Genomic DNA, 19,467 nt, shown 5'->3' with positions numbered 1-19,467 from the left:
CAACGGATTCTATCAGAACTCCGCAAGTTAAGGGTGCTTTGGCGAGAGTAGTACTACGATGGGTGACCTCCTGTGAAGTCCTTATATTTCACCCATTTTTTTGCAGATGATTCTTTCGACGTTACGCGCGACTTGAATTATGGTCCGATGGGTTTATTCGCAAATATGAGTCACGGCGCTATGGCATTTTAGTTGATATTAGAACGAGAACGAAAGGTGCAGTGCGCACGCACAAGGAAACAAATGACGGGAGGGGGAAGAAATGAGAAGGAGTGTATGTATTCGAAGCGCAAAATTAAACAGGTGCGATCATACTAACATTAATGCACCGGATCCCATCAGAACTCCGTAGTTAATTGTGCTTGGGCGAGAGTAGTACTTGGATGGGTGACTTCCTTTGAAGTCCTCGTGTCGTACAAATTTTTTTTCAAATGGGTCGTTCGACGTTACGCGCGACTGGAATTATAGTCCGCTGGTTTATACGCAAATGGGAGTCAAGACGCAGGGGAATTTTAATTGATATTAAAATGAGAAGGAGAGATGAAGTGTGAACGCACTAGGAAACAATGACGGGAGGGGGAAGAAAGGAGAAGGAGTGTATTTATTTACAGTGCGAAATGAAACAGGTGCAATCATACCAGCATTAATGCACCGGATTCCATCAGAACTCCGCAGTTAAGTGTGCTTGGGCGAGAGTAGTACTTGGATGGGTGACCTCCTCGGAAGTCCTCGTGTTGCACCCATTTTTTTTCGGATGGGTCGTTCGACGTTACGCGCAAATGGAATTATGAACTGCTGCTTCGATCGCAAAAGTGAGTCACGGTGCCGGGGCATTTTACTTGATATTAGAACGAGAAAGAGAGATGCAGAGTGCACGCACAAGGAAACAAATGACGGGAGGGGTGATGGAAGGAGAAAGAGTGTATGTTTTTGTAGTGCAGAATGAAACATGAACGATCATACCAGCACTAATGCAACAGATTCTATCAGAACTCCGCAAGTTAAGGGTACTTGGGCGAGAGTAGTACTAGGATGGGTCACCTCCTTCGAAGTCCTTATATTTCACCCATTTTCTTGGGAAGTCCTCGTCTTGCACCCATTTTTTTGTAGATGATTGTTTCAACGTTACGCGCGACTTGAATTATGGTCTGCAGGTTTATTCGCAAATGTGAGTCACGACACCGTTGCATTTTACTTGATATTAGAACGAGAACGGGAGGTGCAGTGCGCACACACAAGGAAACAAATGATTGGAGGGGGGAGTGAAGGAGAAGGAGTGTATGTATTTTCAGCTCGAAATGAAACAGGTGCGATCATACCAAAACAAATGCACCGAATCCCATCAGAACTCCGCAGTTAAGTGTGCTTTGGCGAAAGTAGTACAAGGATGGGTTACCTCCTGGGAAGTTCTCGTGTTGCACCCTTTTTTTTTCGGATGGGTCGTTTGACGTTATGCACGAATGGAATTATGAACCGCTGGTTCATTCGCAAAGGTGAGTCATGGTGCTGGGGCATTTTAGTTGATATTAGAACGAGAAGGAGAGATACAGAGTACACGCACAAGGAAATAAATGACGGGATGGGCGATGGAAGGAGAAAGAGTATATGTATTTTCAGCACCAAATGAAACAGGTGTGATCATACCCGCATAAATGTACCGGATTCTATCAGAACTCCGCAAGTTAAGGGTGTTTGGGCGAGAGTAATACTAGGATGGGCGACCTCCTGCGAAGTCCTTATATTTCATCCATTTTCTTGGGAAGTCCTCGTGTTGCACCCATTTTTTTTGCAGATGATTCTTTCGACGTTACGCGCGACTTGAATTATGGTCCGCAGGTTTATTCACAAATTTAGCCAGGGCACCGTGGCATTTTACTTGATATTTGAACAAGAACGGGAGGTACAGTGCGCACGAACAAGGAAACAAATGACGGGAGGGGGAAGAAAGGAGAAGGAGTGTATGTATTTGGAGCGCGAAATTAAACAGGTGCGGTCATACCAGCACTAATGCATCGGATCCCATCAGAACTCCGCAGTTAAGTGTGCTTGGGCTAGAGTAGTACTCGGATGGGTGAGCTCCTGGGAAGTTCTCGTGTTGTACCTATTTTTTTTTTCAGATGGGTCGTTCGACGTTACGCGCGACTGGAACTATGGTCCGCTGGTTTATACGCAAATGTGAGTCAAGACGTACGGGCATTTTAATTGATATCAGAATAAGAAGGAGAGGTGAAGTGTGAACGCACCAGGAAACAAATGATGGGAGGGGGAAGAAAGGAGAAGGAGTGTATGTATTTACAGCACGAAATGAAAAATGTGCGATCATACCAGCACTAATGCACCGGATCCCATCAGAACTCAGCAGTTAAGTGTGCTTGGGCTAAAGTATTACTCGGATGGGTGACCTCCTGGGAAGTTCTCGTGTTGCACCCATTTTTTTTCGGATGGGTCGATGGACGTTACGCGCGAATAGAATTATGAACCGCTGGTTCATTCGCAATGGTAAGTCACGGTGCCGGGGCATTTTACTTGATATTAAAACTAGAAGTAGAGATGCAGAGTGCACGCACAAGGAAACAAATGACGGGAGGAGGGATGGAAGGAGAAAAAGTGTATGTATTTTCAGCGCATAATGAAACATGAGCTATCATACCAGCACTAATGCAGCAGATTCTATCATAACTTCGAAACTTAAGGGTGCTTGGGCGAGAGTAGTACTAGGATGGGTGACCTGCTGCGAAGTCCTTACATTTCCCCCATTTTCTTGGGAAGTCCTCGTGTTGCACCCATTTTTTTTCGGATGGGTCGTTCGACGTTACTCGCGAATGGAATTATGAACCGTTGGTTCATTCGAAAAGGTTAGTCACGGTGCCGGGGCATTTTACTTGATATTAGAACGAGAAGGAGAGATGCAGAGTGCACGCACAAGGAAACAAATGACGGGAGGGGGGATGGAATGAGAAAAAGTGTATATATTTGCAGTGCATAATGAAACATGAGCGATCACACCAGCACTAATGCAGCGGATTCTATCAGAACTCCGAAAGTTAAGGGTGCTTGGGCGAGAGTAGTACTAGGATGGGTGACCTCCTGCGAAGTCCTTATATTTCCCCATTTTCTTGGGAAGTCCTCGTGTTGCATCCATTTTTTTGCAGATGATTGTATCGACGTTACGCGCGACTTGAATTATGGTCTGCAGGTTTATTCGCAAATGTGAGTCACGGTGCCGTGGCATTTTACTTGATATTAGAATGAGAACGGGAGGTGCAGTGCGCACGCACAAGGAAACAAATAGCGGGATAGGGAAGAAAGGAGAAGGAGTGTATGTATTTGCAATGCAAAATTAAACAGGTGCGATTATACCAGCACTAAAGCACCGGATCCCATCAGAACTCCGCAGTTAAGTGTGCTTGGGCGAGAGTAGTACTCGTATAGGGTACCTCCTGGGAAGTCCTTGTGTCGCACAAATTTTTATTCAGATGGGTCGTTCGACGTTACGCGCGACTGGAATTATGGTCCTCTGATTTATACGCAAATGTGAGTCCAGAAGAAGGGTTATTTTAATCGATATTAGAACGAGAAGGAGAGGTGCAGTGTGAACGCACAAAGAAACAAATGATGGGATGGGGGAGGGAAGGAGAAGGAGTGTATGCATTTTCAGCACAAAGTGAAACAGCTGCCTTCATACCAGCACAAATGCAGCGGATCCCATCAAAACTCTGCATTTAAGTGTGCTTTGGCGAAAGTAGTACAAGGATGGGTTACCTCCTGGGAAATTCTCGTGTTGCACCCATTTTTTTTTCTTCAGATGGGCCGTTCGACGTTACGCGCGACTGGAACTATAGTCCGCTAGTTTATACACAAATGTGAGTCAAGACGCAGGGGCATTTTAATTGATATTAGAGCGAGAAGGAGAGGTGAGTGTGAACGCACCAGGAAGCAAATGACGGGAGGGGGAAGAAAGGAGAAGGAGTGTATTTATTTGCAGCGCCAAATGAAATAGGTGCGATCATACCAGCACTAATGCACCAGATCCCATCAGAACTCCGCAATTAAGTGTGCTTGGACGAGAGTAGTACCCAGGATGGGTGACCTCCTGGGAAGTCCTCGTGTTGCACCAATTTTTTTCTGATGGGTCGTTTGACGTTTACGCACGAATGGAATTTTGTACCGTTGGTTCATTCGCAAAGGTGAGTCACGGTGTCGGGGCATTTTACTTGATATTAGAATGAGAAGGATAGATGCAAAGTGCACGCACAAGGAAACAAATGACGGGAGGGGGGTTGGAAGGTGAAAGAATGTATATATTTGCAGTGCAGAATGAAACATGAGCGATCATACCAGCACTAATGCAACGGATTCTATCAGAACTCCGCAAGTTAAGGGTGCTTGGGCGAGAGTAGTACTAGGATGGGTGACCTCCTGCGAAGTCCTTATATTTCGCCCATTTTCTTGGGAAGTCCTCGTGTTGCACCTATTTTTTTGCAGATGATTCTTTCGACGTTACGCGCGACTTGAATTATGGTCCGTAGGTTTACTCGCAAATGTGAGTCATAGCGCCGTGGCATTTTACTTGATATTTGAAGAGAATGGGAGGTGAAGTGCGCACGCACAAGGAAACAAATAACGGGACGGGGAAGAAAGGAGAAGGAATGTATGTATTTGAAGTGCGAAATTAAACAGGTGCGATCATACCAGCACTAAAGCACCGGATCCCATCAGAACTCCGCAGTTAAGTGTGCTTGGGCGAGAGTAGTATTCGGATGGGTGACCTCCTAGGATGTCCTCATTTCGCACAAATTTTTTTTCAGATGGGTCGTTCGATGTTACGAGTGACTGGAACTATGGTCCGCTGGTTTATACACAAATGTGAGTCAAGAAGCAGGGGCATTTTAATCGATATTAGAATGAGAATGAGTGGTGTAGTGTGAACACACAAGGAAAAAAATGATGGGAGGGGGGAGGGAAGGAGGAGTGCATGTATTTTCAGCACGAAATGAAACAGGTGCGATCATACCAGCATAAATGCACCATATCCCATCAGAACTTCGCAGTTAAGTGTGCTTTGACGGAAGTAGTACAAGGATGGGTTACCTCCTGTGAAGTTCTCGTGTTGTACCCTTTTTTTTTCAGATGGATCGTTCGACATTACGCGCGACTGGAACTATGGTCCGCTGGTTTATACGTATATTTGAGTCAAGACGCAGGGGCATTTTAAAATATATTAGAACGAGAAGGAGAAGTGAAGTGTGAATGCACCAGGAAACAAATCACAGAAGGGAGAAGAAAAGAGAAGGTGTGTATGTATTTGCAGCGCAAAATAAAACAGGTGTGATCATACCAGCACTAATGCACCGGATCTCCTCAGAACTTCACAGTTAAGTGTGCTTGGGTGAGAGTAGTACTTCGATGGGTGACCTCCTGGGAAGTCCTCGTGATGCGCCCATTTATTTTTTGGATGGGTCGTTCGACGTTACGCGCGAATGGAATTATGAACCGCTGGATCATTCGCAAGGGTGAGTCACGGTGCCAGGGCATTTTACTTGATATTAGAACGAGAATGATAGATGCAGAGTGCACGCACAAGGAAACAAATGACGGGAGGGGGGATGGAAGGAGAAAGAGTGTATGTATTTGCAGCGCAGAATGAAACATGAGCGACCATACCAGCACTAATGCAACGGATTCTATCAGAACTCCGCAAGTTAAGGTTATTTGGGCGAGAGTCTAGGATGGGTGACCTCCTGCGAAGTCCTTATATTTCGCCCATTTTCTTGGGAAGTCCTAGTGTTGCACCCATTTTTTTGCAGATGATTCTTTCGACATTACGCGCGACTTGAATTATGGTCCGTAGGTTTATTCGTAAATGTGAGTCACGGTGCCGTGGTATTTTAGTTGATATTTGAACGAGAACGAGAGGTGTAGTGCGCACGCACAAGTAAACAAATGACGGGAGGGGGAAGAAAGAAGAAGGAGTGTATGTATTTGAAGCGCGAAATTAAACAGGTTCGATCATACCGGCATTAATGCACCGGATCCCATCAGAACTCCGCAGTTAAGTGTGCTTGGGCGAGAGTAGTACTCGTATGGGTGACCTCCTGGGAAGTCCTCGTGTCGCACCAATTTTTTTTCAGACGGGTCGTTCGATGTTAAGCACGACTGGAACTATGGTCTGATTGTTTATACGCAAAAATTAGTCAAGATCCAGGGGCATTTTAATCGATATTAGAACGAGAAGAAGAGGTTCAGTGTGAACCCGCAAGGAAACAAATAATGGGAGGTGGGAGGGACGGAGGAGTGTATGTATTTTCAGCACGAAATGAAACAGGTGCGATAATAACAGCACAAATGCACCAGATCCTATCAGAACTCCGTAGTTAAGTGTGCTTTGGCGAAAGTAGTACAAGGATGGGTTACCTCCTGGGAAGTTCTCGTGTTGCACCCTTTTTTTTTCAAATAGGTCGTTCGACGTTACGCGCGACTGGAACTATGGTCCGCTGGTTTATACGCAAATGTGAGTCAAGACACAAGGGTATTTTAATTGATATTAGAACGAGGAAGAGAGGTGAAGTGTGAACGCACCAGGAAACAATTGACGGGTAGGGGAAGAAAGGAGAAGGAATGTATGTATTTGCAGCGCGAAATGAAACAGGTGCGATCATACTAGCACTAATGCACCGGATCCCATCAAAACTCTGCAGTTAAGTGTGCTTGGGCGAGAGTAGTACTCGGATGGGTCGTTCGACGTTACGCGCGAATAGAATTATGAACCACTGGTTTATTCGCAAAGGTGAGTCACGGTGCCGGGGCATTTTACTTGATATTATAACGAGAATGAGAGATCTAGAGTGCACGCACAAGGAAACAAATGACGGGAAGGGGGATGGAAGGAGAAAGGGTGTATGTATTTGCAGCACAGAATGGAACATGAGCGATCATACCAACACTAATGCAACGGATTCTATAAGAACTTCGCAAGTTAAGGGTGCTTGGGCGAAAATAGTACTAGGATGGTTGACCTCCTGCGAAGTCCTTATAATTCACCCATTTTCTTGGGAAGTTCTCATGTTGCACCCATTTTTTTACAGATGATTCTTTCGACGTTACGCGCGACTTGAATTATGGTCCGCAGGTTTATTTGAAAATGTAAGTCACGGCGCCGTAGCATTTTACTTGATATTAGAACGAGAACGGGAGGTGTAGTGCGCACGCACAAGGAAACAAATGACGGGATGGGGAAGAAAGGAGAAGGAGTGTATGTATTTACAGCGCAAAATTAAACAGGTGCAATCATACTAGCACTAATGCACCGACTACCATCAGAACTCCACAGTTAAGTGTGCTTGGGCGAGAGTAGTACTAGGATGGGTGACCTCCTGGAAAGTCCTCGTGTCGCACCAATTTTTTATCAGACGGGTCGTTCGACGTTTAGTGCGATTGGAACTATGGTCCGCTGGATTATACGCAAATGTGAGTCAAGAAGTATGGCATTTTAATCGATATTAGAACGAGAAGGAGTGGTGTAGTGTGTAGGCACAAAGAAACAAATGACGGGAGGGGGGAGGGAAGGAGAAGGAGTGTATGTATTTTCAGCACGAAATGAAACAAGTTTGATCATACTAGCATTAATACGCCGGATCCCATCAGAACTCCACAGTTAAGTGTGCTTTAGCGAAAGTAGTACAAGGATGGGTCACCTCCTGGGAAGTTCTCGTCTTGCACTAATTTTTTTTTTCAGATGGGTCGTTCGATGTTACGCGCGACTGTAACTAGGGTCCGCTGGTTTATACGCAAATGTGAGTCAAGACGCAGGGGCATTTTAATTGATATTAGATCGAGAAGGAGAGGTGAAGTGTGAACGCACCAGGAAACAAATGACAGGAGGGGGAAGAAAGGAGAAGGAGTGTATGTATTTGCAGCGCAAAATCAAATAGGTGCGATCATACCAGCACTAATTCACCGGATCCCATCAGAACTCCACAGTTAAGTGTTCTTGGGCGAGAGTAGTACTTGGATGGGTGACCTCTTGGGAAGTCCTCGTGTTGCACCCATTTATTTTCGGATGGGTCGTTCGACGTTACGCGCGAATGGAATTATGAACCACTGGTTCATTCGCAAAGATGAGTCACGGTGCCGGGGCATTTTACTTGATAGTAGAACGAGAAGGAGAGATGCATAGTGCATGCACAAGGAAACAAATGACGGGAGGGGGATGGAAGGAGAAAGAGTGTATGTATTTGCAGCGCAGAATGAAACATAAGCGATCATACCAGAACTAATGAAACGGATTCTATCAGAACTCCGCAAGTTAAGGGTGTTTGGGCGAGAGTAGTACTAGGATGGGTGACCTCTTGCGAAGTCCTTATATTTCACTCATTTTCTTGGGAAGTCCTCGTGTTGCACCCATTTTTTTACAGATAATTCTTTCGAAATTACGCGCAACTTTAATTATTATCCGCAGGTTTATTCGCAAATGTGAGTCACGGCGCCGTGACATTTTTCTTGATATTTGAACGAGAACATGAGGTACAGTGCGGACGCACAAGGAAACAAATGATGGGAGGGGGAAGAAAGGAGAAAGAGTGTATGTATTTGCAGCGCGAAATTAAATAGGTGCGATCATAGCAGCACTAATGCACCAGATCCCATCAGAACTCCACAGTTAAGTGTGCTTGGGCGAGAGTAGTACTTGGATGGGTGACCTCTTAGAAAGTCCTCGTGTGGCACCAATTTTTTTTCAGATGGGTTGTTCGACGTTACGCGCGACTGGAGCAATGGTCCGCTGGTTTATACGCAAATGTGAGTCAAGAAGTAAGGGAATTTTAATCTTTATTAGAACGAGAAGGAGAGGTGCAGTGTGAACGCACAAGGAAACAAATGATGGGATAGGGGAGGGAAGGAGAAGGGGTGTATGTATTTTCAGCACCAAATGAAACAGGCGCGATCATACCAGCATAAACGCACCGGATCCCATCAGAAGTCCGCAGTTAAGTGTCTTTTGGCGAAAGTAGTACAAGGATGGGTTACATCCTGGGAAGTTCTAGTGTTGCACCCACTTTTTTTTTCAGAAGGGTCGTTCGACGTTACGCGCGACTGGAATTATGGTCCGCTGCTTTATACGCAAATGTGAGTCAAGACGCAGGGGCATTTTAATTGATATTAGAACGAGAAGAAGAGGTGAAGTGTGAACGCACTAGGAAACAAATGACGAGAGGGGGAAGAAAGGAGAAGGAGTGTATGTATTTGCAGAGCGAAATGAAACAGGTGCGATCATACCAGCACTAATGCACCGGATCCCATCAGAACTCCGTAGTTAAGTGTGCTTGGGCGAGAGTAGTACTCAGATGGGTGACCTCTTAGGAAGTCCTCGTGTTGCGCCTATTTTTTCTCGGATGGGTCGTTCGACGTTACGCGCGAATGGAATTATGAACCGCTGGTTCATTCGCAAATGTGAGTCACATTACCGGGGCATTTTACTTGATATTAGAAGGAGAATGAGAGAGCAGAGTGCACGCAGAAGGAAACAAATGACGGGAGGGGGGATGGAAGGAGAAAGAGTGTATGTATTTGCAGCGTATAATGAAACAGGTATGATCATAAATGCACCGGATCCCATCAGAACTCCACAGTTAAGTGTGCTTTGGCGAGAGTAGTACTCGGATGGGTGACCTCCTGGGATGTCCTTGTGTTGCACCCATTTTTTTTTGGATGGGTCGTTCGACGTTACGAGTGAATGGAATTATGAACCGCTGGTTCATTCGCAAAGGTGAGTCACGCTGTCGGGGCATTTTACGTGATATTAGAACAAGAAAGAGAGATCCAGAGTGCACGTACAAGGAAACAAATGACAGGAGGGGGGATGGAAGGAGAAAGAGCATATGTATTTGCAGCGCAGAATGAAACATGAGCGACCATACCAGCACTAATGCAACGGATTCTATCAGAACTCCGCAAGTTAAGGGTGCTTGGGCGAGAGTAGTACTAGGATGGGTGACCTCCTGCGAAGTCCTTATATTTCACCCATTTTCTTGGGAAGTCCTCGTGTTGAACCCATTTTTTTGCAGATGATTCTTTCGACATTCCGCGCAACTTGAATTATGGTCCGCAGGTTTATTCGCAAATGTGAGTCACAGCGCCGTGGCATTTCACTTGATATTTTAAAAAGAACAGGAGGTACAATGCGCACGCACAAGGAAACAAATGACGAGAGAGGGAAGAATGGAGAAGGAATGTATGTATTTGCAGCGCAAAATTAAACTGTTGCGATCATGCCAGCACTAATGCACCGGAACCCATCAGAACTTCGCAGTTAAGTGTGCTTGGGCGAGAGTAGTACTCGGATGGGTGACCTCTTGAGAATTCCTCGTGTCGCACCAATTTTTTTTTAGACGGGTCATTCGACGTTACGCGCGACTGGAACTATGGTCCGCTGTTTTATATGCAAATGTGAGTTAAGAAGCAGGGGCATTTTAATCAATATTAGAACGAGAAAGAGAGGTGCAGTGTGAATGCACAAGGAAATTAATGATGGGAGGGGGGACAGAAGAAGGAGTGTATGTATTTTCAGCACCAAATGAAACAGGTGCGATCATACCAGCACAAATGCACCGGATCCCATCAGAACTACGCAGTTAAGTGTGCTTTGGCGAAAGTAGTACAAGGATGGGTTACCTCATGGGAAGTTCTCGGGTTACACCTTTTTTGTTTTTTCAGATAGGTCGTTCGACGTTACGCGCCACTGGAACTATGGTCTGCTTGTTTATACGCAAATGTGAGACAAGAGGCAGGGGCATTTTAATTGATATTGGAACGAGAAGGAGAGGTGAAGTGTGAACGCACCAAGAAAAAAATGACGGGAGGGGGAAGAAAGGAGAAGGAGTGTATGTATTTACAACGCGAAATTAAACAGGTGCGATTATACTAGTACTAATGCACCGGATCCCATCAGAACTCCGCAGTTATGTATGCTTGGGCAAGAGTAGTACTCGGATCGGGGACCTCCTAGGAATTCCTCGTGTCGCACTAATTTTTTTTCAGACGGGTCGTTCGACGTTACGCCCGACTGGAACTATGGTCCGCTGGTTTATACGCAAATTAGAGTCAAGAAGCAGGGGCATTTTAATCAATATTAGAACGAGAAGGAGAGATGCAGTGTGAATGCACAAGGAAACAAATGATGGGAGGGGAGAGGGAAAGAGAAGGAATATATGTATTTTCAGCACGAAATGAAACAGGTGCGATCATACCAGCACAAATGCACCGGATCCCATCATAACTCCGCAGTTAAGTGTGCTTTCGCGCAAGTAGTACAAGGATGGGTTACCTCCTGGGAAGTTCTCGTGTTGCACCCATTTTTTTTTCAGATGGGTCGCTCGACGTTATCCGCGACTGGAACTATGGTCCGCTGGCTTATACGCAAATGTTAGTCAAGAAGCAGGGTCATTTTAATCGATATTAGAACGAAAAGGAGTGGTGCAGTGTGAACGCACAAGGAAACAAATGATGGGAGGAGGGAGGGAAGGAGAAGGAGTGTATGTATTTGCAGCACGAAATGAAACAGGTTCGATCATACCAGAACAAATGCACCGGATCCCATTAGAACTCCGCAATAAAGTGTGTTTTGGCGAAAGTAGTACAATTATAGGTTACCTCCTGGGAAGTTCTCGTGTTGCACCCATTTGTTTTTCTGATGGGTCTTTCAACATTACGCACAACTGGAACTATGGTCTGCTAGTTTATACATAAATGTGAGTCAAGACGCAGAGGCATTTTAATTGATATTAGAACGAGAAGGAGAGGTGAAGTTTGAACGCACCAAAAAACTAATGACGGGAGGGGGAAGAAAGGAGAAGGAGTGTATGTATTTGCAGCTCTAAATGAAATAGGTGCGATCATACCAGCACTAATGCACCGTATCCCATCAAAACTCCGCAGTTAAGTGTCCTTGGGCGAGAGTTGTACTCAGATGGGTGACCTCCTGGGAAGTTCTCGTGTTGCACCCATTTTTTTTCGGATGGGTCGATCGACGTTACGCGCGAAGGGAATTATGAACCGCTGGTTCATTCGCAAAGGTGAGTCACGGTGCCGGGGTATTTTACTTGATATTAGAACGAGAATGAGAGATGCAGAGTGCACGCACGAGGAAACAAATGACGGGAGGGGGATGGAACGAGAAAGAGTGTATGTATTTACAGCGCAGAATTAAACATGAGCGATCATACTAGCACTAATGCAACGGATTCTATCAGAACTCCGCAAGTTATGGGTGTTTGGGCGAGAGTAGTATTGGGATGGGTGACCTCCTGCGAAGTCCTTATATTTCACCCATTTTATTGGGAAGTCCTCGTGTTGCACCCATTTTTTTGCAGATGATTCTTTCGACGTTACACGTGACTTGAATTATGGTCCGCAGGTTTATTCGCAAATGTGAGTCACGGCGCCGTGGCATTTTACTTGATATTAGAACGAGAACGGGAGGTGCAGTGCGCACGCATAAGGAAACAAATGATGGGAGGGGGAAGACAGGAGAAGGAGTGTATGTATTTGCAGTGCGAAATGAAAGAGGTGCGATCATACCAGCATCAATGCACCAGATCCCATCAGAACTCCGCAGTTAAGTGTGCTTCGGCGAGAGTAGTACTCGAATGGGTGACCTCTTGGGAAGTCCTCGTGTTGCACCCATTTTTTTCAAATGGGTCATTCGATGTTACGCGCGAAAGGAATTATGAACCGCTGGCTCTTTCGCAAAGGTGAGTCACGGTACCGGGGCATTTTACTTGTTATTAGAACGAGATGGAGAGATGCAAGGTGCACGCACATGGAAACAAATGACGGTAGAGGGGATTGAAGGAGAAAGAGTGTATGTATTTGCAGTGCATAATGAAACATGAGCGATCATACCAGCACTAATGCAACGGATTCTATCATAACTCCTCAGTTAAGGGTGCTTGGGCGAGAGTAGTACTAGGATGGGTGACCTCCTACGAAGTCCATATATTTCACCCGTTTTATTAGGAAGTCTTCGTGTTGCACCCATTTTTTTGCAGATGATTTTTTCGACATCACGTGTGACCTGAATTATGGTCCGCAGGTTTATTCGCAAATGTGAGTTACGGCGCTGTGGCATTTTACTTGATATTAGAACGAGAACGGGAGGTGTAGTGCGCATGCACAAGGAAACAAATGACGGGAGGGGGAAGAAAGGAGAAGGAGTGTATGTATTTGCAGCGCAAAATTAAACAGGTGCGATCATACCAGCACTAATGCACTGGATCCCATCAGAACTCCGCAGTTAAGTGTGCTTGAGCGAGAGTAGTACTCGGAAGGGTGATCTCCTGGGAAGTCCTCGTGTCGCACCAATTTTTTTTCAAACGGGTCGTTCGATGTTACGCGCGGCTGGAACTATGGTCAGCTGGTTTATACGCAAATGTGAGTCAAGAGGCAGGGGCATTTTAATCAATTTTAGAATAAGGAGAGGTACAGTGTGAACGCACAAGGAAACAAATGATGGGAGAGGGGAGGGAAGGAGAAGGAGTGTATGTATTTTCAGCAGGAAATGAAACAGGTGCGATCATACCAGCACAAATGCACCGGATCCCATCAGAACTCCGCAGTTAAGTGTGCTCTGGCAAAAGTAGTACAAGGATGGGTTACCTCCTGGGAAGTTCTCGTGTTGCAGTCATTTTTTTTTTCATGTGGGTCGTTCGACGTTACGCGCCACTGGAACTATGGTCCGCTGGTTTATACGCAAATGTGAGTCAAGACGCAGGGGCATTTTAATTGATATTAGAATGAGAAGGAGAGGTGAAGTGTGAACGCACCAGGAAACAGATGACGGGAGGGGGAAGAAAGGAGGAGTGTATTTATTTGCAGCACGAAAAGAAACAGGTGCGATCATACCAGCACTAATTTACCGTATCCCATCAGAACTCGGCAGTTAAGTGTGCTTGGACGAGAGTAGTACTCGGATGGGTGACCTCTTGGGAAGTTCTCGTGTTACACCCTTTTTTTTTCGGATGGGTCGTTCGACGTTACGCGCGAATGAAATTAGGAATTGCTGGATCATTTGCAAAGGTGAGTCATGGTACCGGGGCATTTTAATTGATATTAGAACGAGAAGGAGTGATGCAGAGTGCATGCACAAAGAAACAAATGACGAGAGGTGGGATGGAAGGAGAAAGAGTGTATGTATTTGCAGCGCAGAATGAAACATGAGCGATCATAGCAGCACTAATGCAACAGATTCTATCAGAACTCCGCAAGTTAAGGGTGTTTGGGCGAGAGTAGTACTAGGATGCGTGACCTCCTGCGAAGTCCTTATACTTCACCCATTTTCTTGGGAAGTCCTCGTGTTGCACCCATTTTTTTGCAGATGATTTTTTCGACGTTACACGACTTCGATTATGGTCCGCAGGTTTATTCGCAAATGCGAGTAACAGCGCCGTGGCATTTTACTTGATATTAGAACGAGAACAGGAGGTGTAGTACGCACGCTCAAGGAAACAAATGACGGGAGGGGGAAGAAAAGAGAAAGAGTGTATGTACTTGCAGCGCGAAATTAAACAGGTGCTATCATACCAGTACTAATGCACCGAATCCCATCAGAAATCCGTAGTTAAGTGTGCTTGGCGAGAGTAGTTCTCAGATGGGTGACCTCTTCGGAAGTCCTTGTGTCGCACCAATTTTTTTTCAGACGGGTCGTTCGACGTTACGCGCGACTAGAGCTTTGGTCTGCTGGTTTATACGCAAATGTGAGTCAAGAAGCAGGGCCATTTTAATCGATATTAGAAAGAGAAGGAGAGGTGGAGTGTGAATGTACAAGGAAACAAATAACGGGAGGGGGGAGGGAAGGAGAAGGAGTGTATGCATTTTCAGCACAAAATGAAACAGGTGCGATCAAACCAGCACAAATGCACCTGATCCCATCAGAACTCCGCAGTTAAGTGTGCTTTGGTGAAAGTAGTACAAGGATGGGTTGCCTCCTGAGAAGTTCTCGTGTTGCACCCATTTTTTTTTCAGATGGGTCGTTCAACGTTACGCGCGACTGGAACTATGGTCCGAGGTTTATATGAAAATGTGAGTCAAGACACAAGGGCATTTTAATTGACATTAGAACGAGAAGGAGAGGTGAAGTGTGAACGCACCAGGAAACAAATGATGGGAAGGGGAAGAAAGGAGAAGGAGTGTATGTATTTGCATTGCGAAATGAAACAGGTGCGATAATACCTGCACTAATGCACCGGATCCCATCAGAACTCCGCAGTTAAGTGTGCTTGGGCGAGAGTAGTACTCGAATGGGTGACCTCCTGGGATGTCCTCTTGTTGCACCCATATTTTTTCGAATGGGTCATTCGACGTTACGTGCGAATGGAATTATAAACCGCTGGTTCATTCGCAAAGGTGAGTCATCGTGCCGGGGCATATTATTTGATATTAGAACAAGAAGGAAAGATGCAGAGTGGACGCACAAGGAAACAAATGATGGAAGGGGGGATGGAAGGAGAAAGAGTGTATGTATTTGCAGCGCAGAATGAAACATGAGCGATCATACCAGCACTAATGCAACGGATTCTATTAGGACTCCGCAGGTAAGCGTGCTTGGGCGAGAGTAGTACTAGGATGGGTGACCTCCTGCGAAGTCCTTATATTTCACCCATTTTCTTGGGAAGTCCTCGTGTTGCACCCATTTTTTTGAAGATGATTCTTTCGATATTACACGCGACCTGAATTATGGTCCGCAAGTTTATTCGCAAATGTGAGTCATGGCACCGTGGCATTTTACTTGATATTTGAAGGAGAACGGGAGGTGCAGTGCGCACGCATAAGGAAACAAATGACGGGAGAGGGAAGAAAAGAGAAGGAGTGTATCTATTTGCAGCGCAAAATTAAACAGGAGCGATCATACTAGTACTAATGCACCGGATCCCATCAGAACTCCGCATTTAAGTGTGCTTGGGTGATAGTAGTACTTGGATGGGTGACCTCTTTGAGAAGTTCTAGTGTCGCACCAATTTTTTTTCAGACGGTTCGTTCGACGTTACGCGCGACTGGAACTATGGTCTGCTGGTTTATACGTAAATGTGAGTCAAGAAGCAGGGGCATTGTAATCGATATTAGAACGAAAAAGAGAGGTGCAGTGTGAACGTACAAGGAAACAAATGATGGAAGGGGGGAGGGAAGGAGAAGGAGTGTATGTATTTTCAACACGAAATGAAATTTGTGCGATCATACCAGCACTAATGCACCGGATACCATCTGAACTCCACAGTTAAGTGTGCTTAGGCGAGAGTAGTACTCGGATGGGTGACCTCCTGGGAAGTCCTCGTGTCGCACCAATTTTTTTTCAGAAAGGTTTGTTCGACGTTACGCGCGACTGGACTTATTGTCCGCTGGATAATACGCAAATGTGAGTCAAGAAGCAGGGGCATTTTAATCGATATTAGAACGAGAAGGAGAGGTGCAGTGTGAACGCACAAGGAAACAAATGATGGAAGGGGGGAAGGAAGGAGAAGGAGTGTATGTATTTTCAGCACAAAATGAAACAGGTGCGATCATACCAGCACAAATGCACTGGATCCCATCAGAACTCAGCAGTTAAGTGTGCTTTGGTGAAAGTGGTACAAGGATGGGTTACCTCTTGGGAAGTTATAGTGTTGCACCTATTTTTTTTTTCAAATGGGTCGTTCGACGTTACGCGCGACTTGAACTATGGTCCGCTGGTTTATACGCAAATGTGAATCAACACGCGAGGGCATTTGTATTGATATTAGAACGAAAAAGAGAGGTGAAGTGTGAACGCACCACGAAACAAATGACGGGAGGGGGAAGAAAGGAGAAGGAGTGTATGTATTTGCAGCGCGAAGTGAAACAGGTGCGATCATACCAGCACTAATGCACCGGCTCCCATCAGAACTCTGCAGTTAAGTGTGCTTGGCGAGAGTAGTATTCGGATGGGTGTCCTCCTGGGAAGTCCTCGTGTTGCACCCATTTTTTTTCGGATGGGTCGTTCGACGTTACGCGCTAATGGAATTATGATCAGCTGCTTCATTCGCAAAGGTGAGTCAAGGTGCCGGGGCACTTTAATTGATATTAGAACGAGAAGGAGAGATGCAGAGTGCACGCACAAGGAAACAAATGACGGGAGGGGGGATGGAAGGAGAAAGAGTGTATGTATTTGCAGCGCAGAATGAAACATGAGCGATCATACCAGCACTAATGCAACTGATTCTATCAGAACTCCACAAGTTAAGGGTGCTTGAACGAGAGTAGTACTAGGATGGGTGACCTCCTGCGAAGTCCTTAGATTTCACCCATTTTCATGGGAAGTCCTCGTGTTGCACCCATTTTTTTGTAGATGATTCTTTTGACCTTACGCGCGACTTGAATTATGGTGCGCAGGTTTATTCACAAATGTGAGTCACGGCACCGTGGCATTTTACTTGATATTAGAATGAGAACAGGAGGTGCAGTGCGCACGCACAAAGAAACAAATGATGGGAGGGGGAAGAAAGGAGAAGGAGTGTATGTATTTGCAGTGCGAAATTAAATAGGTGCGATCATACCAGTACTAATGCACCGGATCTCATCAGAACTCCGCAGTTAAGTGTGCTTGGGCGAGACTAGTACTCGGATGGGTGACCTCTTGGGAAGTCCTCGTGTCGCATCAATTTTTTTTCAGACGGGTTGTTCGAAGTTACGCGTGACTAGAGCTATGGTCCGCTGGTTTATACGCAACGGTGACTAAAGAAACATGGGCATTTTAATCGATATTAGAATGAGAAGGAGAGGTGCCGGGGAATTTTACTTGATATTAGAACAAAAAAAAGAGATGCAGAGTGCACGAACAAGGAAACAAATGATGGGAGCGGGGATGGAAGGAGAAAGAGTGTATGTATTTGTAGCGCAGAATGAAACATAAGGGATCATACCAGCACCAATGCAACGGATTCTATTAGAACTCCGCATGTTAAGGGTGCTTGGGCGAGAGGAGTACTAGGATTGGTCACCTCCTTCGAAGTCCTTATATTTCACCCATTTTCTTGGGAAGTTCTCATATTGCACCCATTTTTTTGTAGAAGATTCTTTCGACGTTACGCGCGAGTTGAATTATGGTCTGCAGGTTTATTCGCAAATGTGAGTCACGGTGCTGTGGTATTTTACTTGATATTTGAACGAAAACGGGAGGTGCAGTGCGCACGCACAAGGAAACAAATGACGAGAGGGGGAAGATAGGAGAAGGAGTGTATTGCAGCGCGAAATTAAACAGGTGCGATAATAACAGCACTAATGCACCGGATCCCATCAGAACTCCGCAGTTAAGTGTGCTTGGGCGAGACTAGAACTCGGATGGGTGACCTCCTTGGAAGTCCTCGTGTCACACAAATTTTTTTTCAGACGGGTCGTTCGACGTTACGCACGACTGGAACTATGGTCCGCTGGTTTATACGCAAATGTGAGTCAAGAAGCAAGGACATTTTAATCGATATTAGAACGAAAAAGTTAGGTACAGTGTGAACGCACAAGGAAACAAATGATGGGAGGGGGGAGGGAAGGAGAAGGAGTGTATGTATTATCAGCAGGAAATGAAATAGGTCTGATCACACCAGCACAAATGCACCGGATCCCATCAGAACTTCGCAGTTAATTGTGCTTTGACGAGAGTAGTATAAGGATGGGTTACCTCTTAGGAAGTTCTCGCGTTGCACCCTTTTTTTTTCAGATGGGTCGTTCGACGTTACGCGCGACTGGAACTATGATCCGTTGGTTTATACGCAAATGTGAGTTAAGACACAAGGGCATTTTAATTGATATTAGAATGAGAAGGAGAGGTGAAGTGTGATCGCACCAGGAAACAAATGACGGGAGGGGGAAGAAAGAAGAAGGACTGTTTGTATTTGCAGTGCGAAATAAAACAGGTGCGATCATACCAGCACTAATGCACCGGATCCCATCATAACTCCACAGTTTAGTGTGCTTGGGCGAGAGTACTACTCGGATGGGTGACCTCCTGGGAAGTCCTCGTGTCGCACCCATTATTTTTTGGATGGGTCGTTCGACGTTACGCTCGAATGGAATTATGAACCGCTGGTTCATTCGCAAAGTTGAGTCATGGTGCCGGGGAATTTTACTTGATATTAGAATGAGAAGGAGAGATGCAGAGTGCACGCACAAGGAAACAAATGACGGGAGAGGGGATAGAAGGAGAAAAAGTGTATGAATTTGCAGTGCAGAATAAAATATGAGCGATCATACCAGCACTAATGCAACGGATTCTATCAGAACTCCGCAGGTAAGGGTGCTTGGACGAGAGTAGTACTAGGATGGGTTACCTCCTACGAAGTCTTCATATTTTATCCATTTTCTTGGGAAGTCCTCGTGTTGCACCCATTTTTTTGCAGATGATTATCTCGACATTACGCGAGACTTGAATTATAGTCCGCAGGTTTATTCGCAAATGTGAGTCACGGCGCC

General features: G+C 45.5%; 2 non-coding genes and 33 pseudogenes across 2 annotated transcripts; all 35 read left to right on the top strand.

Moving 5' to 3' along the window:
- The first annotated feature begins 301 nt into the window (after positions 1–301).
- Positions 302–420, top strand: LOC148270038 (5S ribosomal RNA; annotated as a pseudogene).
- Positions 421–624: 204 nt separating this feature from the next.
- On the top strand, positions 625–743 carry LOC148270037 (5S ribosomal RNA; annotated as a pseudogene).
- A 562-nt stretch (positions 744–1,305) lies between these two features.
- Positions 1,306–1,424, top strand: LOC148270036 (5S ribosomal RNA; annotated as a pseudogene).
- A 561-nt stretch (positions 1,425–1,985) lies between these two features.
- LOC148270035 (5S ribosomal RNA) lies at positions 1,986–2,104 on the top strand (annotated as a pseudogene).
- Positions 2,105–2,311: 207 nt separating this feature from the next.
- On the top strand, positions 2,312–2,430 carry LOC148270034 (5S ribosomal RNA; annotated as a pseudogene).
- A 916-nt stretch (positions 2,431–3,346) lies between these two features.
- Positions 3,347–3,465, top strand: LOC148270033 (5S ribosomal RNA; annotated as a pseudogene).
- A 533-nt stretch (positions 3,466–3,998) lies between these two features.
- Positions 3,999–4,118, top strand: LOC148270032 (5S ribosomal RNA; annotated as a pseudogene).
- Positions 4,119–4,324: 206 nt separating this feature from the next.
- LOC148270031 (5S ribosomal RNA) lies at positions 4,325–4,446 on the top strand (annotated as a pseudogene).
- Positions 4,447–4,678: 232 nt separating this feature from the next.
- LOC148270030 (5S ribosomal RNA) lies at positions 4,679–4,797 on the top strand (annotated as a pseudogene).
- A 203-nt stretch (positions 4,798–5,000) lies between these two features.
- LOC148270029 (5S ribosomal RNA) lies at positions 5,001–5,119 on the top strand (annotated as a pseudogene).
- Positions 5,120–5,324: 205 nt separating this feature from the next.
- On the top strand, positions 5,325–5,443 carry LOC148270028 (5S ribosomal RNA; annotated as a pseudogene).
- A 558-nt stretch (positions 5,444–6,001) lies between these two features.
- On the top strand, positions 6,002–6,120 carry LOC148270027 (5S ribosomal RNA; annotated as a pseudogene).
- A 203-nt stretch (positions 6,121–6,323) lies between these two features.
- Positions 6,324–6,442, top strand: LOC148270026 (5S ribosomal RNA; annotated as a pseudogene).
- A 1,487-nt stretch (positions 6,443–7,929) lies between these two features.
- LOC148270025 (5S ribosomal RNA) lies at positions 7,930–8,048 on the top strand (annotated as a pseudogene).
- Positions 8,049–8,608: 560 nt separating this feature from the next.
- On the top strand, positions 8,609–8,727 carry LOC148270024 (5S ribosomal RNA; annotated as a pseudogene).
- A 532-nt stretch (positions 8,728–9,259) lies between these two features.
- Positions 9,260–9,378, top strand: LOC148270023 (5S ribosomal RNA). The gene has a single exon (XR_015816234.1). It is a non-coding gene; the product is annotated as a 5S ribosomal RNA (ribosomal RNA).
- An 877-nt stretch (positions 9,379–10,255) lies between these two features.
- LOC148270022 (5S ribosomal RNA) lies at positions 10,256–10,374 on the top strand (annotated as a pseudogene).
- A 203-nt stretch (positions 10,375–10,577) lies between these two features.
- On the top strand, positions 10,578–10,696 carry LOC148270021 (5S ribosomal RNA; annotated as a pseudogene).
- Positions 10,697–10,904: 208 nt separating this feature from the next.
- On the top strand, positions 10,905–11,023 carry LOC148270020 (5S ribosomal RNA; annotated as a pseudogene).
- A 206-nt stretch (positions 11,024–11,229) lies between these two features.
- LOC148270019 (5S ribosomal RNA) lies at positions 11,230–11,348 on the top strand (annotated as a pseudogene).
- A 532-nt stretch (positions 11,349–11,880) lies between these two features.
- Positions 11,881–11,999, top strand: LOC148270018 (5S ribosomal RNA; annotated as a pseudogene).
- A 560-nt stretch (positions 12,000–12,559) lies between these two features.
- LOC148270017 (5S ribosomal RNA) lies at positions 12,560–12,678 on the top strand (annotated as a pseudogene).
- A 559-nt stretch (positions 12,679–13,237) lies between these two features.
- On the top strand, positions 13,238–13,356 carry LOC148270016 (5S ribosomal RNA; annotated as a pseudogene).
- A 203-nt stretch (positions 13,357–13,559) lies between these two features.
- Positions 13,560–13,678, top strand: LOC148270015 (5S ribosomal RNA; annotated as a pseudogene).
- Positions 13,679–13,882: 204 nt separating this feature from the next.
- LOC148270014 (5S ribosomal RNA) lies at positions 13,883–14,001 on the top strand (annotated as a pseudogene).
- An 883-nt stretch (positions 14,002–14,884) lies between these two features.
- Positions 14,885–15,003, top strand: LOC148270013 (5S ribosomal RNA; annotated as a pseudogene).
- Positions 15,004–15,208: 205 nt separating this feature from the next.
- On the top strand, positions 15,209–15,327 carry LOC148270012 (5S ribosomal RNA; annotated as a pseudogene).
- A 560-nt stretch (positions 15,328–15,887) lies between these two features.
- On the top strand, positions 15,888–16,007 carry LOC148270011 (5S ribosomal RNA; annotated as a pseudogene).
- Positions 16,008–16,213: 206 nt separating this feature from the next.
- Positions 16,214–16,332, top strand: LOC148270010 (5S ribosomal RNA; annotated as a pseudogene).
- A 207-nt stretch (positions 16,333–16,539) lies between these two features.
- Positions 16,540–16,658, top strand: LOC148270009 (5S ribosomal RNA; annotated as a pseudogene).
- Positions 16,659–16,865: 207 nt separating this feature from the next.
- On the top strand, positions 16,866–16,983 carry LOC148270008 (5S ribosomal RNA; annotated as a pseudogene).
- A 561-nt stretch (positions 16,984–17,544) lies between these two features.
- On the top strand, positions 17,545–17,663 carry LOC148270007 (5S ribosomal RNA). The gene has a single exon (XR_015814671.1). It is a non-coding gene; the product is annotated as a 5S ribosomal RNA (ribosomal RNA).
- A 597-nt stretch (positions 17,664–18,260) lies between these two features.
- On the top strand, positions 18,261–18,379 carry LOC148270006 (5S ribosomal RNA; annotated as a pseudogene).
- A 206-nt stretch (positions 18,380–18,585) lies between these two features.
- LOC148270005 (5S ribosomal RNA) lies at positions 18,586–18,704 on the top strand (annotated as a pseudogene).
- Positions 18,705–18,909: 205 nt separating this feature from the next.
- Positions 18,910–19,028, top strand: LOC148270004 (5S ribosomal RNA; annotated as a pseudogene).
- The last annotated feature ends 439 nt before the right edge of the window (positions 19,029–19,467 follow it).

Source organism: Carica papaya, chromosome 1 (genome assembly GCF_054855325.1).
Source record: "Carica papaya isolate Zhongbai chromosome 1, ASM5485532v1, whole genome shotgun sequence".
In the NCBI taxonomy this organism is placed as follows: Eukaryota; Viridiplantae; Streptophyta; class Magnoliopsida; order Brassicales; family Caricaceae; genus Carica; species Carica papaya.
This window is presented reverse-complemented; position numbering and strand designations above follow the sequence as displayed.